The sequence below is a fragment of the Elephantulus edwardii genome, unplaced genomic scaffold (genome assembly GCF_000299155.1).
Source record: "Elephantulus edwardii isolate Elephantulus edwardi_28Jun2011 unplaced genomic scaffold, EleEdw1.0 scaffold00040, whole genome shotgun sequence".
In the NCBI taxonomy this organism is placed as follows: Eukaryota; Metazoa; Chordata; class Mammalia; order Macroscelidea; family Macroscelididae; genus Elephantulus; species Elephantulus edwardii.
Window position 1 is genome coordinate 6,046,134 of NW_006399790.1, and position 16,071 is coordinate 6,062,204.

The 16,071-nt window shown below is 37.6% G+C and overlaps 1 pseudogene; it reads left to right on the plus strand.

The window, feature by feature from the left end:
- LOC102864423 overlaps nucleotides 1–16,071 on the plus strand; it is a 49,019-nt pseudogene that overhangs the window by 5,509 nt on the left and 27,439 nt on the right.

Below are 16,071 nucleotides of genomic sequence, written 5' to 3' on the forward strand. Positions count from 1 at the left end.
TATGAAAATTTTAACAAAACAATTACATCTAATAATATTTCATTCTTTTTACTTACCATTGCCTTCATGCATAATCAGTCTTCCCCTCACATAAAGATGTACAAATATTCATGTGTATTTCCTAAGAAATGGTTCTAAATTTACTAGTTTTCTAAAGATTCCCAATAGTGTTCACTTGCTAATACTTTCTAGCCCTATAGCTCTCAGAGATTTGTTATCATACCCTTTTGCCCGACTAGTCAATGGCCTAGAACCACACAGTTTCAGTTATACCTTACCGATTCCTTATTAATAAGTTAAAGCCTTCTTAAACTATGTTATATACCAAATACAATGCACGCATATACTAAAGAAAAATATCTTTCATAGGAGACTAAAATTAGAAAGTAAATCTCTTTTTTATGTCTGTATCACACAAATTTGTCTTGGAAAAAGTGCAAGCAGTGTGCTTCTTAAGAACAAAGATCGTGAAACCACATCTCACATAATCTGGGAATACTGTCCTTGCCCAAAGGACTGGAGGGATCAGTCCTTGGAAAAAGACAATATTCTGGGAAAGGTAGAGATTCAGAAAAGGAAGAGGAAGCCCCTCAACAAGATGGAATGACACTGACTAACAACAAGCTTGAACATAGCAGAGATGATGAGGATGGCACAGGATAGAGCAAGGTTCAGCTATTTCCAGGTTTGTTATGAGTTGTAGTTGACTTGATGGCACCTAGCTACAACAACATACCACAAACATATGCCCACGAGTGCACCTGCCATAAACACCACATACACTGTAGGCATCCACAATTGAGAGTTTAGTGCTTATGGTAATTATTGTCATAATGTTACTTAAAAAGTTATTTATCAAGTAGAGATGTAAACCATTTATATTATCTTTAGGGAAGAAGAATGTGGTATATTTACATTACCTCCCACCTGACTTCACATAACTTTTTTTTAGTTCTTCTGGTATTTTGTTGATTTGTTTTCTTTATTTAAACAAGGTACTTGGCCATACATCTCCTGATACCACATATGTACAAAAAAATTCTTTATGAGGGAATTCTAAATGAGGGAATTTGAATTACCATTTTTCTTTGAACTCTTTCCCTTGATACTTCCATGTTTTTAGCAGTCAGATATTTTTACCGTAACATTTGTACTCGCTACTTCTAAGTCTTAAAGTCTTTCTCGATATGTTGTTATTAAACCATGAAAAAGAGCAAGCAGTGCTTTGCACTCGATTATCAAAATAGTGTTTATGTCAAATTTAGTGGCTGAGTCATCTTCATTAATCAGTATATAATGGATTCTAGTTTAGCTTTGTTTACTTATCCATGAAGCCCTGGTGTCTAAGTAACATAGTTGGCTACTAACCAAAAGATTGGTGGTTCAAATCCAAATAACTGCTACTTATGAGAAAGACAGCTGTCTTCTCCCATAAAGATTTATAGCCTCAGAAACCTGATAAAGGGGTGCTGTGGGTTGGAATTGACTTAACAATAGTGGGTTTAACCATCTAAAGAGTCCTGATGGCACATCATTTTAATCACTGAGCTAGTATCTGAATGGTTGACAGTTGGTATCTCCTAGCTGCTAGATAAAGAGGTGGTGTTTTTCCATAAAGATTTACAGCCTTGGAGATCCCAAAGGGCAGTTAAAGGGAACAGGGTCGTTATAAGACAAAATTTAAAACAGTGGGTTTAATCTTCCTAATCTCAGAAATTTTTTTAAAAGTTTGTTTTATATTGGTTTACTTACAAATATGGGAAGTCTTCCCGTGTGCTATTCACAGCCTCAGAAACCCACTTGGGGAGGTTCAGCCATGAGTCTGCTCAGACTCGAAGGCAATGAGTTTGAGGCGCTTTAAAAAAAAATGCTTCTGTATGTTGTTGTCTACCGTTCAAGTCAAAACCAACTCATAGCTGCCCCTCGGGCTACAGAATTAACTTCAGCCACCTGTTCTGTTCATGGGCTGAAGACAGCCACCTAAGTACCCCAGGTGTTCTCTATAAAGTTCCTTAAAATGACTTAACTATTTTGACAGTTGATTCCTTGCTCACTCTGTAGGTATTTATAGCCTTTCAGCTGAGTCATCCCAAGGGCTTCCTTGTGAAGATCTGTTGTTTGCTTTGGATCAGGGCTTTGAACTGCTTCAGGCCAGTGAGACTTCTGCTTAGAATCTCCATTTCCACACCTGATACACTGAATCAGAATCTCCAATTTAAGAAGATCTACACCACCACACCCCAAAAGGAGACATAAGGATAACCTGTGGAATCTTGCTAAATTGTAGATGCTAACTCACTAAACCTGGGGTGTGGTTATGTGCTGTTGAGTCAGAACCAGCTCATAACTGACCCTCAAGCGGCTTCTCAGAGGCAGTAAGTCACAGTGGAGGATATTGCCTAGCCTACCAAAGAGCCGCTGGTGAATTTGAACTGCAAACCTTTGAGATTGCAGCACAATTTCGTACCACTAGGAATGCAGATTCTCAGTAGATGGTCCAGCCTGAATTGATTGGAAATCCTGCTTCAGATGCAAACTTAACTTTCAGCTCTTTATTTTTCTATCAATCCAAATCCGTCAGTGTTCTATCAGTGTTTGTCATATCTGCATATACAAAAATTGATACTTTTCAGTTGTTTCTCTATTTATATAATAATGCACATTCACTAGATGACAACCGATTTGAAATGGACTCTGAACAAGGGATGGTAGGCACAATTTGCTCTGCTTGGCATCTGGAGTCGGAAATGAATATTACATTTTAAAATGTCATAGCCTCATAGTCTTTTTTTTTCCAAAATAATCTTGGACTCAGTTATGATTTTGCTTTCTAGATAAAAACTGGCATCATTTTCAATACTGTTTCTCCAAAATAACCCATTGGATAAAATGACAGAAAAACCCACCTGGTAACTGGAGAGCTCCGGTCCTTGGGCAGTTGCTTTGCTAATCCAACGGTTATGCCTCTCTGGCTTTTCCCACCTGCCAGCCATGACCATGCGAAAGATGGGTAATCTCCTCCCATGAAATTTATAGCCTCTGAAAACCTGCTGGAGTTAACTATGAGTGGATTCCCACAATGAGAGTCATTAATTTAAAAGGAATTTCAAACTTTAGAAAATTGGTTTTGGTTTTGTTTTCTTCTACACATTTGGGATGAGTCTCTATTTACTCAGGTCTTGAGGTTTCAGAGAAAAAGACACCTAGAATTCTTCATGAACCTTGCACTAATTTTTTAAAAATTTTATTTTATTAATGAACGTTTACAGAGATTTTGGATTTTGGAAACGTGCACTAATTTCCAGTGATTATTCTGAAATATTCTTGTTCTTATGATGGACAAAGTATATTTTCCAATTATTTTTTTTTACTTTTTCTGTGTTAATAGAGAAATTTTGTTAATATTTTGTGATTATACTAAAATCTTTTTCAAGTTGTGACATGTTTTCAGTTGTGTTTTTACGTAAGCATTAAATCAATTGCAGATCACTACTTTCCAAACCTCTATCTCACTTTGTTTCCTCACATCGTCCCTTAGGCCAGAAAAAGCAGGGCAAAAGCAAAAATAAAATTGTAATAATCAAAATTGAACTAAGGGATTATAAGCAAGGTTAGCATGAGTTTATTTGTTCTTAGTTACTAATCTGTGGTGAACAGTTACACATGTTTTCTACCACAGCTAAGGCTAATATTTTATCAAATGCCTGCTTTAGTAAATTGTTTAATTCCTGTAGTTTTTAAACTTCCTCTACTTCTTCAGACCCCAATAAATACTTGAAGTTTGTCACAGTAGTCAAATAATTTTCTAGCCTTTTACAATCGAGAAAAATGATGTTGTTAGAAAAAACTAATCTGTTTATTGGCTTGTTTGCTCAACAAGTCACTGCCTACTTTTATCCTCCTGTTTTGCTCTATCTCAAGATACTGAGCCCATGATCCCTTACCAATTAGTTTTGGAGACCTAGCAATGCTACCTCCAGGCAGAATGACTGAAAAAGACCATCCAGGATATTTCCTCTACCCTTTTCTGCTTCAAATTGCCTTTTCTTGTCTGTAACTGCATCTCTTCTGGATTTCTAGCTGCCAACAGCACCCCTTCCTCTTAGGTTCCTGCTTCCTTATATCCACTCCCTACTCAGCATCAACTCCTCTCCTGGCCCTTTTGGAACTAAGGTTGGCGGTGCCTTCCTGCGGTGCTAATGCCAGGACTGCTTTTTTAGTTCTTCTAACACTTGAACACAATATTAAATTCCTTCTATTGAACTCTTTGGCTTAAATTCTCATTTCCTGTCTGGTCTCTGATACATTTTTTTTAAGTTATATACCAATCAGATTCACAAATAATAGGGCAAAAATCATCAAAAAGCACATGATAATGTGGATTTGTAGATTAAAAGAACCACAAAGACATCAATATTTCTTTCTCCTTTTTATATGTAATAATTCCATCATCCATCTAAAAGCAGCACTATAATATCTAGTAAATGAAATCACATTCTAAAAAGGGAGGTTTACCCGTTCGTATTTATTGATTTGTATACCTTAATTCTCAGCCTAGTTGTAGAAAATGAAATTTCCTCACATATACCAGCAAAATCAAAGAAGGAGTTTAATTCTATTTATGTTGGATAAATAATATATAATCAATGGTTCCAAAGAACTTTTTATGAGCTTAGGAGAATTTGAAAGGTTTGCCTCCTTTAAAAATGTATTTTCATCAAAAGTCCTCAGAGCATATACGGAAACAGAACAAGTGTCACATGATGAAAGGGATGTAATTTTCAACAATATTGTTCTTGTGCTTTTTTTAAGCTTTGAAACTATATATTTTAGCGTACTGTTTTTTTAGATTGTTGTTGTTGTTGTTAGGTGCCGTAGAGTCGTAGATGACTCATAGCGACCCTATGAATGAAAGCCCTGAGCACTGTTCGTACATAGAGTTTCCGGAGGCAAGCCATTTCAGAAGCTGTGGCAGCTTTTGGAGTCAAATGCTTTTTTGAGCTTGTGTTTGATGTGAAGAACTACTCTGCCTCCAGGAACCAGGCAAGCCAGGCTTGGCCTAGGGTTTAAGGCAGGAGGGGGCTTTAAGCCCCAAGGGGAGAAGGGAGAGAAGGCAGCCATATTCTCCCTGGCTGGCTCCGCCCAGGGTTGCTCTGACCTCTGGGTGCCAGAGAGAGCATGGTGCTGTGTGCACAAGTGTTGTGGCAGCTTTTGGAGTCGAGTGCGTTTTCGAGCTTGCGTTTGACTTTTTTTAGATTAGTCATGCTAATTATTGAAACATCCATTTTCATATGAGGAAGGCCAACAACTGAAATAACAAATGCCAGTATATTTTAAAATAATATTAATTTACTAATAATTTCAGAATAATGGAAAACTTATTTAAGAACATATAAATAGGTGCAATATCAACATTGATATTCCAAGTGAATTCATTTTATTATTTTTGTAATTTGATTTCATATCTTTGATTTATTGAATTGTGTTTGTCCTGAGTCTGCTTTTTTAATAATTAAAGACTTTTGTTATTATATCTAACTTGTCTAGGCCAAAAGCACGTTAAAATTAATACGTATATTCTTACAATATAGTTTATAAGCCTCTAATTTTAAGTAATGCCCTCACATTATTTGTGAAAACTCACTTTCACTTAAAGGTTCAATTTTGAGAGAATTTGGATTCATGATATTGTATACAATAATAAACTCAATATTTAGAATTACCATTGGGATCAGTATGTAAATTTTCATAATGCACTAAAGGAAATAGAGTATGAAAATTTGAGAAAAGTATCTGAAAATTACTTTGAAGATCATAGGATTGTCAGAGAAAAGACACAATTGCTTCATTTCCTTGATTCATTGTTCTTTCTTTGATGATTTTTTGAAAGGACACATTTGATCAGTTTCACCTTTTTTCCTACAACTTGTGCATGCCTTTTCTGACAATGAGTTCTAATTGAATTTTTTAGGGGTTCTGTTCACATAGTGTGACATGCAGTAGTGGAGAAAGCTTAGGAATGCTATCATTCTCCCTGGGGATACAAAAGATGAAGCGCACATGAATTAGAGTTGTACACACATCCTTGACCACAGTGAGGCACCTGGGTGGCATGATGGTTAAGCTTTGACAGTTTGTACCCACCAGCTGCTCTGCTGGAGAATGATATGGAAATCCGCTTCAGTTAAGATAACTCACAAAATCAGAATCTCCATATCAACAAGTAAAAACTCTAGGCAAAAATTTAAAGCTAACACGATGAAGAGAGAAGAGACTCAAAATCTTGATGACAGGCATCCAGAGAGATGAAAGTAATCCTGAGAGTACTTCTTTTGTCACCTCTTGCAGATGCTTGAGACCAAGAAGTGCTTATTCTAAGCTGAAACACCAAGTGATCAAAAGATGAGTTCCAGATGCTGCCATAATAGATAAACGCCTTGTAACCTACCTGACATTTAAGATACTCTCTGAGAAGTTGTATTTAACACTAAGTGTGGGTCAACCAGAAAGAAACTCTAAAGAGTCAACAACCATGGCAACAACGGATTGGGTCCAAACCAATTCATAGGTTTTCAGAGGCTATCAATCCCATGGGAGGAAATCTCAGATGCATTATGAAAATTTACATGCTGGTCCCAATGGTAATTCTAAATATTGAGTTCATTACTGTATATTTTTATCCTAGATAGAAGCTGGTGGATCCAAACCCCTTTGGGATGACAACACAAATCTAGGGCACCAGAGGTCCCTTCTAAGGAGATGCAGAAATCCTTATCCCTCTACCTGTGAATGAGATGCTTTTAGAAATAGAGATTTGATTTGTTATGTCGATGAGGTCAGACCAAAGTAGGGTGAGTTCTAAAGCTTTATAAGTTCTATTTTAGAAAAAGGGCAGAACTGATAACAGAGAAACATATATGGAAGAGAACATGTAAAGAGCCGTCTACAGGCAAGCAATGCCAAGATACATCTAGGGCTGCCAGAAGTTAGCAGGGTCAAAGGTGATCTTTTCCTAAAGTGGACAGAGTATGATCTTGCCAAGAATTCACACTCCTAGCCTCCAAAATCACGTTCTTTAATGCTACCCCCTTGTGATACACTTGTTATAGTAGCTCTAGGTAATACCCAGTTTCAAAACATTTGGGTGGGGGGGGAAACACCTTAGATCCTGGAATTGGGTTATGGTAATCTTGGGTGGCTTAGTGGTGAAAAGTTGCACTGCCAATTCGAAGGCAAGCAGGTCAAATTCACCAGCTGAAAAGTGAGTTGGGGGCAAGGGGGTGGGCAGGGTGAAAAGTGCAACTATGAATGACTAGAAACCCTAAGTCTCTGTAAACTTTCACTAAAAATAATTAAAGGAATGGAGGGAGGAGGAGGAGGATGATGATGAGGAGGAGGAAGAAGAGAGAGAGAGAGAGAGAAAATAGATAGATGGGCAGTATCCTCCTAGGTGATTTACAGCCTCTGAAAAACCTGCTGGAGGATCAACTATGAATTAGTTCCAACTTGATAGCACATAACAATAATAGTCTTGGATTACTGTATCTCCAAACACCTGACACTAGAGTCAGAGCTGACGCACAGCTGACGCTCCAGCAGGTTTTCAGAGGCAGTTAATCACACAGGAGGAGACTTGCCATCTTTCTCTTACGGAACAGCTGGTGGACTCGAACCATGTGCCTTCAGGATTGCAGTACAGCTTCTTGCAATTAGAGGGGGGAATATACATATACACTACTGGGAAACTGTTAAATCTACAAAGTTAGGCATCATATTAATTTCTGGAACACAATAAAATATACTAACCAAGTGTACAAGCAGATGATCAGTATCAAATAACAAATAACATAGCACATGAGGAGACAAGACCATTGAAACAGTCCTACAATCAGTACCAATATTCCAGTAAGTGCCAACTATAAATCAGCTGTTGATCATGGTCATGGACATGCTGACATTGAAATGGTTCAAGAGGAACTAATAAAGTGTGAAAGTGAAAAAATAAATATAAAAAAGACATCCAGTAATTCTGGGGCTGAAGGATAAAATTATCCAGATTAGGAAGTTAGAGGATGGATTTATAAGAGAATTAAGAACACGGAAAAAAATAGTGGTTTGGAAGATGGGTCAAAAGAAGTGATCCTTAAAGAATCATGAAGAGCAAAACAAAACAAATCAGAGTGAATAAAAAAGAGAATAAAGGCTAAGAGGAAATTCTAAAATAGTAATAGTAATAAGGGTTCAGAACAATAGATAAAATGGAACAAAAATAGGTACAATTTCTTCAAAACCACTCTCTCTCATTGCTGTCAAATTGAAACTGACTCATACCTGACCCTCCAGGAGGAAGCAGGAGTGGCATCCACTTCCTAACAACATGCCTCCTGAAAATCTATGGACTTTGTTAAATGTCGATAGTTGTAGAGGGGCTTCAGGCCTTTTGTTCGTAGGGTCGCTATGAGTTGTGCTCAACTCGAAGACAAGCAACAACAAGAACAACAACAAATCACATGGGAGGCGATTGCCCATCTTTCTCCCATGGAAGAGCTAGTGAATACAAACCACTAGTCTTTAGATTGGCAGCTCAGTTCTTTACCCACTAGGCCACTGAAGCTCCCTTCAAAACCAATATAACATAGTCTACATTGTCAAGGATCCCTAGGTACTCCATAAAAAATAAAGGCATTTATGCATAGACGTTTTTATGGATTTAATTATGTCCTTTAAAAAGGTCAGAGTACTAACCCTTGTACCTGTGAGGTGACCTTGTTTAGAAAATTAAGGCATAGTTCATAGGAAATTGCAAAAACCCAAAAAAGTGGTTCCTCTGATGGTCCAAACCCACCAGCTGCTCCATGAGAAAAGACAGGCATTCTATTGTGCAATTTATAGCCTCTGAAAACCCACTGGAGGGTTGGCTAAGATTCAATTCAGATTTGACTAAAATGAGATGTTTATTGTTTTGGATTTTTTTTTTTTAAGAACTAGGCTAGTCTTACTCGAGTACGTTAGGTCTGAATCCTTTCTGTGTGGTATCTTATAAAAAAAAAGGTTAAAAAAAAGCCACATACACGGGGAAGACACCATGAGAAGATACATCTTCAAGGAGCAAAAAGAACAGCAAGGACTGCTGATAGGCACTCAAAGCTAGGAGAGAAACATGAAATAGTTCTCTCAATGACCTTAGATGGAGACAAGAAAGAATCTTCTTTCAGTGCCAACAGAGGGAGCAAGTCTTCATTTTGGACATCCAGCCTCCAGAGCTGTGCCAAATAAATTTCTATTCCTAAAGCCACTCATTATGGTAATTTGCTCAGACAACTTTAGAAGACTAAGACAGGCACAGAAAGGTATACTGGTAAACCAAAGCAAAAAAGAAACATCTTGAAAACAATCTGTTAATGGTGGGGAGAGGGAAGAACATTAAAAGAATCAACCGTTAAAGCTGCAGGTGCTTTTACAACAGCTACAATGAAAGCAAGAAGCCAGTGAAATTAACTTCAGTGTGTTAAAATAGCTACCATCATAGAATTGAGTATTTCACAAAAACATCATTAAAAAATGAACATGAAATACTTAATCTGACAAACAAAACTGAAATAATCCATCCTCAGCAATCTCACAATAAAGTATTTGAAGGTATTGGTGCTTTTAAGATTGAAAAAAGAAAGAAAGAAATCCTAGATGGTCTGAAATTAGTGAAGAAAACTTTAAGTACGATTAAATTTAAATAAATGTAGAATGTAAAAAATAAAAAGAATACTTATCAGTGTCTAAAACATAGAGATAAAATCTATAGCATGCATTTCTACAAGTCAAGAAAAGAGTATCCACAATTAAAATGACTTATAACTTGTCTAAGAGATTGGCAAAATGCTATCCAAATACTAGACTTTGATAAGTCAAGGATTGTAATTTATGGAGAAGCAGCAATTGTCTTGTGCTTTCGAGTGGGAACTGACCCATAGCTGACCCTCCAGTGGGTTTTCAGGGGCAGTAAATTACACAGGAGTAAATTGCCCATCTTTGTCCTGCAGAGCAACTGGTGAATTCAAACAGTGTACCTTTGCTTGAACTTCTTTCTTCATCACCACAGGCTCTTGCTCATATCTTGTTTCATTAAATTCTTCTGTATCTGCCAAGACTTTTTTGTATAATGACTTTGTATACTCTTTCCATCTTCTTTTAATACCTCCAGGATCATTTAATATTCTGTCCAAAGCATCCTTAAGTATTGCGGCTTGAGGCTTGAATTTGTTCTTCAGTTCCTTGAGCTTAAGAAATGCTGAGCCAGCCCTTTGATTTTCTCACTCCAGCTCTTTGCACATTCCATTATAATACTTTACTTTGTCTTCCTGCACGGCCTTTTGAAATCTTCTGTTCAGCTCCTTAATGTCTTGATTTCTTCCTTCTGCTTTGGCTTCTCGGCACTCTAGTCTATTACTCATAGTCTCTTTTTTTTTTTTTTACTCATAGTCTCTTTTGACATCCATATTGGTTTTTTCTTCCTTCTCTCTCTTTGTAATGACCTTTTGCACTCTTCCTGGATGATATTCTTGATATCTTCCCATAACTTTTCTGGTCTTCTCTCATTTTTGTTCAAGTCCTCAAACCTGTTCCTGAGATGGTTCTGAAATTCACGTGGGATAGACTCAAGGTCATATTTTGGTTTTAGTAGACTTGACTTAACTTTCTTTAGCTTCAACCTGAACTTACATATGACTGGTCTGTTCCACAATCAGCACCCAGCCTAGTTTTCCCAATTGATACTGAGCTTCTCCAGAGGTTCTCTCCACAGATGTAATATATTTGATTTCTATACATACCATCAGGTGAAATCTATGTGTATAACCTGTCAATCTGGAGACTAAGGTGCACCCAATACAGGCCAGGGTCTTTGCAATCACTTGCTATACATCAGAGAGCTGGAAAATGACTAGGAAGGATAGAAGGAGAATTGATGCCTTTGAGCTGTGGTGTTGGAGCAGAGTATTGAATGGACTGCAAAGAGAACGAACAAGTTTGTCCTGGAGAGGGTGAAGCCAGGCTGCTCCTTGGAGGCAAGGATTCTGAAGCTTCGTCTGACATAATTTGGCCATGTTGCAAGGAGGGACCAGTCCTTGGGAGGGTGGAGGGACAGCGCAGGAGAGGAAGACTCTCGATGAGATGGAATGATTCTGTCACTGGGGTAATAGGGGTAGGTGTGTCAGAGACAATGAGATTGGCACAGTATAGAGCAGGGTTTAGGGCTGTTGTACATAGGGTCGCTATGAGTCACAGGCAACTCGACGGCACATAACAACAGCTTTTACTTGGACAGAACAATTCCTTACCACTAAACCACCAGAGCTCAATTGCAGTAATAAAAGAACTAAATAATATAAAACTAAAAATCTCATGGAGAGTGAACAAATGACAATAAGACTACTTAATCCAAATGAATAGCAGAGACAATAAGAATGCAAATTATTATTGTTTATACAACTGTGTATTAAAAGCTATTTTCTTTCTTTTTTTTTAAATTTAGGTTGTTTATTTTTCATTTCAATGAACATCTACAGAGATTTTGGGATTCCATTCATTCATTGTTGCACCCTTCTCCCCGCACAAACACCCCCCACTCCCATTTGCTCCTCTCCTTGAAAAACAAAAAAAAAACCCCCTTATTTGTACAAAACCCCCCGCACCTCCCCAAACCCCACGCCCTAGCCCCAAATATAATCCACTCTACAACCCTCATTGTAAAAGCTATTTTCAAGAGATTTAGCTGAAATTAAATGATATGTAAAGGTTAAAAATATGCAAAAAGTCATATACTATTAATACACATGTTACCTCTTCGGCATTTGTTTGTCAACTGCACCCTCCTCTCACGTGGTATTTTCATAAGCGCTGTATTAGTGGATTTTTTACATGTTACTGTAAAAAAAAAAATCCAACATAACGTAAGTACTAATCTAAGTAAGTTTGGTATGTTTTGTTGTTAGGTGCTATCAGGTTGATTTGACTCATAGTAACCCCAGGTACAACAAGATGAAAGGCTGTCTGATCCTGTGCAATACTCAAAATATCTACTGTGCTTAAACATACTGTTACAGTGACAATATCAACTCATCTTATTAAAAAGCTTTCAGGATCTCCTATGCCTGCCCACTAATTTTCCAAACAGGAAGTCCTTCTCCAGGGGCTGACCTTTCCTAATAATATGCCTAAAGTATGTGAGACAAATCTCCCCAGCCTTATTTCTAAGGACTACTCTAGCTTCACTCCTTCCAGGACAGATTTTGAGGTTTTTTTGTTTTTTGTTTTTTTGGCTGTCTGTGGTATATTCAGTGTATTCTTCACCTACAACACAATTAAAAGGGACCAGCTCGCTGAACTCTTTTAATCATTATCTAAGTTCAACATGCTTATGAAGCAAACAAAGGTATAGAATAAAAATAGATAATAGAAGGATGAGTGGAAGCAAGCATCCCAAAGATGAAGAGGGAAGAATGCTGCCATAATGTGGGGGCTGGCATTAATATAATAACCCAAAATTTGTTTGAATGACAAAAAGACTTCTTAATGGGGAGCTCTGGTGGCCTAGTGGCAAGAAACTGCACTGCAATCCCAGAGGAACACGGTTCGAATCCACCAGACGCTCTGCCGGAGAAGGAGGCGCAATATCCTCCTGTACCAGTCAGATCTGATTTGACGGTACACGTACACAAAATTTAAAAAAAAAAAAAGACTTCTTAAACATATAAATAAACCCTTTTTTAAAGTAATCAAGTAGGATAGATAGCAAAGAAATACAGCAGTAAGAACCAAAGAACCCCACTCAAAAAGATTCAACATTCAAAAAATAATATAATGATATATTAGGATAAATTTATTGCATAAAATCTGAAAAATAAAACCCACCCCCAGAAAAGAACATTCTATTAAAATAGACACAAAAGATCCGAGTAGTAATAAAATGAAGCCTGATTCCTAAGTTCAAAAATTCCCTCAAAGCAAATTCCAAGATTAGATGCCTTCATTAGGGAAAAAAAATAAAACCAACCTCACCAAAAAGATACAATTTCCATTCTAAAGAATAGAGAAAAAAGGGGACATATATCCTAATTAAGGTTGCCTATCCATAATACCAAAACTAGACATAATTCTCTTGTCAAACTATATTGTTTTCATTACTATAGTTTTATAATCATATTTGATGAAAGATTGTATATACGACGACCAGAGTTGGGGTTTGTTTTTTTTTAATCTGTTTGGAATTACTTGGGAGTGATGAAAGAAAATTCACCAAGTAGAGTTTAACCCAGAAAAGCAAGAATTTTTTCTTAATTTTCATTTATTATTTTTTGTGTGTACCATCAAATCAGATCTGACTGGTACAGGAGGTGATTGCCCCTCCTTCTTCAGCAAAGCATCTGGTGGATTCGAACCGCACACCTCTGGGAGTGCAGTGCAGCTTTTTGCCACTAGGCCACCAAAGCTTCCTGAAAAGAAAATGAAACTGCCACTCATGTTAATTCACCAAATGACTGGGAACAAAAGGAGAAAATCATATCGTATCAATACACAAAATCTATTTGACAAAAGGCTCATAGATTGAAAAGACAATACTCTATGAGCTCACACACTGCTGTCTAATTGGAAATCACTCCCCCCTGACCCTTCATTGTGTTTCCAAGGTTGCGGGTCACAAGGAAGGAGAGTGCTCATTTCCCTTCCTGGGAGCAGCTAGTGGATTCAGCCATCAGCAGCGTGACTCTCTTGGAAAGGTTTTTACTTAAGTTTGTTGTTGTTGTTGTATGCCTTTGAGCCAGACTGACTCATAGCTGACCCTTCAGCAGGTTTTCAGAGGCAGTGAATTACATGGGAGGAGAGTATCCATCTTTCTCCCACAGAACAGCTGGTGAATTCAAACCACAAGGCTTTGGGATGACACCATGGCTCCTTATCACCAGGCCACCAGAGCTGTAGTTGAAGAAGTCCTAAATTGTTACAGCAAACTTCTGAATTATTAGTGAGCTGCTAGAAGTTTCTCCTTGAGATCAGAACAAGATGAATGTGCTCAGTAGAACACTATCATGACTTCATTTAATATTTAAAGTTATCCTGGGTGGGGGAGGGCCAAGGGGTTATTGCTAAAAGGATGCTTAATTTGTGTTTGAGATGACTGGAGAAAAACTTCATTTTGGAAGTGCTTGATGGTGATAACAACACAACATGGTGAACATAGGCAAGGATTCTAAAGCTCCAACTGAAATACTCTGGACATGTTGCAAGGCTGGATCAGTCCTTGGAGAGGGATGTCATGCTTGGGAGGGGAGAGAGACAGTGAAGCAGAGGAAGACCCTCGATGAGATGGATTGATTCAGTCACTGGGGTAATGGGGATAGGTGTATCAGAGACAATAAGATTGGCACAGTATAGAGCAGGGTTTAGGGCTGTTATACATAGGTTCACTATGAGTCACAAGCCACTCTATGGCACATAACAACATTATAAAAATTAGTTTGCTTACAATGTGTGCATTGTGTTTGATATAATAATTTATTATTGATTTATGCCTATTATCACCTTTTCAAGTCCTCATGGAATTTTTCCTATTCCTTTACCCCCTCCTCTGCCCACTAACTTCTGCTATCCTAGTGATTCTCCCCCATCACTTCTGCCTCCCCCTTCTCCACTTCCCCTCTTCCTTTAGAACATTTATACATATCTTGCTCAGTTATCCTCCTATTTTCATAGTTTTGGACTTGTGCAATATTTGTCCTTATGTGACTGTGTTATTTCACTCAGAATTATACTCTTTAGTTTCTCCCATGTTATATAGTATTTTACAAAATCATTTTTCTTAGTTCTGCATAGTATTCCATTGTGTGACGGTACCACAGTTTCTCAAACCATTTGTTTGTTTTTGTTGGGGGACATTTGAGCTGTTTCCATTTTCTTGCTATGTGGATAACACAGTTGTGAACACAGGTGTATATCTATTTCTATTTTCCTGTGTGTATTCTAAATTCCTTGTAGTATATTCCTTGCAGTGCAATGGCTGCCTCATATGTGCTATTAGTGTTCAGCTTTTTGAGGAAATACCAAATTGCTTTCCATAGCAGTTGTACCATTTTACAATTCCACCAGCAATCCATGAGAGTTACATCCTCTCCAACATTGTTTGCTGTATTGTTAAACTTTGCTTTTGCTGCTGAGATGAGACAGTATTATTGTTACATTGATTTGCATATCTGATTGCTAGTGATTTTGAACATTTCTTCATGTGTTTGTTAGCTATCTGAATGTGCTCCTTTGTGAAGTCTTCATATGTTTTTAATTAATTTGTTTACAAAGTTCACATACATTGTGTTTCACACTATTCTTCATTTACATTCTGTTTCATACAATCATTCTTATACATTGTTTTATAAAATTAATAACCATTGGATCTTGCCCATCATTATCCTGTCTTTTTTGCCCTAGACTCTTGCCATTTTCTTCCCCCCCCTCCACCCACCAAACTCTGCAGCCCGCTGTTTTTGTCCCTACCCATCCTCAGTCCTTCCCCCCTTGAGTTCCCATACATGTTTTATTAGTTAATCCTTCTGTTTTTCAGTAATGGGCTTATGCAGTATTTGTCCTTATGAGACTACGTTAGTTTGCTCAGCATAATGCTCTCCAGCCTCTCCCAAAATACGTAGTATTTTTTAAAGCATTGCTCCTGAGTGCTGCATAGTATTCCATTATACAGATGTACCATAATTTCTCAATCCATTCGGTTATGATTGGACATTTGGGCTGTTTACATGTTCTTGCGATGGTAAATAATGCTTTATTAATTTGGCATACAAATGTCCATTTGTGTCTCAGTTCTGATTTCCTTGGGGCACTCTTGGCACCAATAGCCAGGAAATTAAAAGGTGTATTGTGATGGGTAAGTCTGCTGTTAGAGACCTCTCCAAAGTACTGAAGAGCAATAGTGTCTCTCTGGAGACTAAGGTGCGTCTGATACAGGCCATGATCTTTGCAATCATTTGTTATGCATCAGAGAGTTGGACAATGACCAAGGAGGATAGAAGG